The sequence below is a fragment of the Mauremys mutica genome, chromosome 17 (assembly GCF_020497125.1).
Source record: "Mauremys mutica isolate MM-2020 ecotype Southern chromosome 17, ASM2049712v1, whole genome shotgun sequence".
NCBI classification, from domain to species: domain Eukaryota; kingdom Metazoa; phylum Chordata; order Testudines; family Geoemydidae; genus Mauremys; species Mauremys mutica.
This window is the reverse complement of record NC_059088.1, coordinates 16182775-16185004: the sequence shown is the minus strand read 5'-3', so window position 1 is coordinate 16185004 and position 2230 is coordinate 16182775.

The following is a 2230-nucleotide window of genomic DNA, read 5'->3' as shown; positions in this document are numbered from 1 at the left end:
CTTTGCTGGGACTGTACCACGTTTTCCCACCACAAACTGCATAAAAGAACTGTGACCACAGACAAGTGGCACAGGCCACCCTAGTGACTGCGTGCGCGGTTCAGGTCTTCGCAGCATCAGTGCGTGGTCGGAGGAGACCATTGTTCCTGAAGTGAAGAGAAGAAAGAAGCCGTACAGCACCTTACTTGTTCCTGTTCCTGGGGACGATACCACCGGAGGGTTCTCAATCCTCTTCTTCCTTCCCGAGTGACATCGTGGGAATCTCCAGTGCTCCTCCTCTGCGGGTTTCGATTACCCAACGAGTGCTGGTCCTGGATTTCACTGCCACTGCAGGCGTGCTGATAGCGAGATAATTAGGGATCTCTTAATCGGGGTTTTATACGGTTGATTGCCCCAGGGTGATTTTGGGTCTGAGCTTCATACTCCTGTTTTAAAGCTGCTGTTTCACTGTTTTGTGTTAGTTTTCCATAGCCGCTGTTTTATTCATGCTTAACCCCTTCCCTTTATTGTACTTATTCCCTCAATACACTTACTTGTTGTTTTTAACTGTACCTATAGTCAGTCTTTATTTCTCACACCACATCCCTCTGAGGTAACAGCACCAGGCGCTGCCCAGACACACAGGGAGAGACAGACCCTGCCCCAGCTGAGATCAGGACCACGTTGCACTGGGCGCTGCATGGACCCACGGCGAGAGACAGGCCCTGCCCCAGCTGAGATCACGGGCCCGTTGCACTGGGCATTGCATGGACCCATGGCGACAGACGATCCCTGCCCCAGCTGAGACCAGGGCCCCATTGCACTGGGCGCTGCATGGACCCCCGGCGAGAGACGATCCCTGCCCCAGCTGCAATCAGGGCCCCGTTGCACTGGGCGCTTCATGGACCCATGGTGACAGACAATCCCTGCCCCAGCTGAGATCAGGGCCCTGTTGCACCAGGTGCTGCCCAGACACAGTTGGAGATGGTCAGTGCCCTATAAAGGTTACTTTCTAACTAGACTAGACAGACAATTCATGCAAAAGGCAGCGCACGTGTCATGGACTCACAGAGTCTGGTCTGTGCCCCACACTGGAATCAATGTCCATGGAGTGACCCCTTGAGTAGGCCGCACCCCAAGGACCCGACAGCTCCATAAGGACAGGTCCATGGCCTCCCTGGCTCTGACTCTGGACCTTTGGCACCAGCGACCCATGTCTCTCTCCATGGCCCCTGCAGCGAACCCAGCCACGCCAGACACCTGCGGCAACCGCGTATGGCCCTTCATGGAGCACGGCTCTCAGGGAGCATTTACAGTGGCCCCAGCAGCTTTTGCAAAACAAGGTCACCCTTGATTAGCCACCTGGCTACAGAAGCTGAACGGCCTTAGGGAAGCAGCGGGGAATGAAGGTTAAAGCACGGACCGTTCTGGTTCTGTCTCCGGCTGACCTCCTGGGTCATTCCCCACATGAGAGAGCCCCCAGTTACTTCCCCAATCCTCTCTCCCCACACCTCCCAACCCCTTGGTCTCCCGCTGGGGTCAGCACTCAGCTTCCCTGCCGAGAGGGGGCGAAATCCACCTCCTGGTGGGGCCTTGGTTGCTAGTGTCAGGGGACTGCTGGCCCCTCACTGACCCCTAGGGGGTTGTGGTTGGCCCTCTCCCAGTACCAAAGAAAGGCGAAGAGTCAATGAGAAATCAGGACCCTGAGACTGACAGTCTCTAGGGGCAAGGGGGAGAGGCCAATGCTCCATGTCAGCCTGATTGACAGGGCAGGCAGGCCAATGAGGGAGTCAGGAGTGCAGGGTCCTGTCCTCCCTGTGAGCTGGAGCTGCCAGGGGCCAGAGCAGGGCGAGGTAAGGAGAGAGCTGGAGCAGGAGCTGGAGCTGAGCTGGGGAGTGAAGCCGCGCTGGGGGCCAGAGCAGGGCAAGGTAAGGAGAGAGCTGGAGCTGGAGCTGAGCTGAGCTGGGGAGGGAAGCTGCACTGGCCAGAGGGTTGCCAACTTTCTAATTGCACAAAACCGAACACCCTACCCCTGCCCCTTCCCCGAGGCCCCGCCCCCACTCACTACATTCCCCCTCCCTCAGTGGCTCGCTCTCCCCCATCCTCACTCACTTTCACTGGGCTGGGGCAGAGGATTGGGGTGTGGGAGGGGATGACGGCTTTAACTAGGAGAGTGGGCTCTGGGGTGGGGCCAGAAATGAAGGGTTCAGGGTGTGCGAGGTAGCTCTGGGCTGGGGTAAGGAGTTGGGGT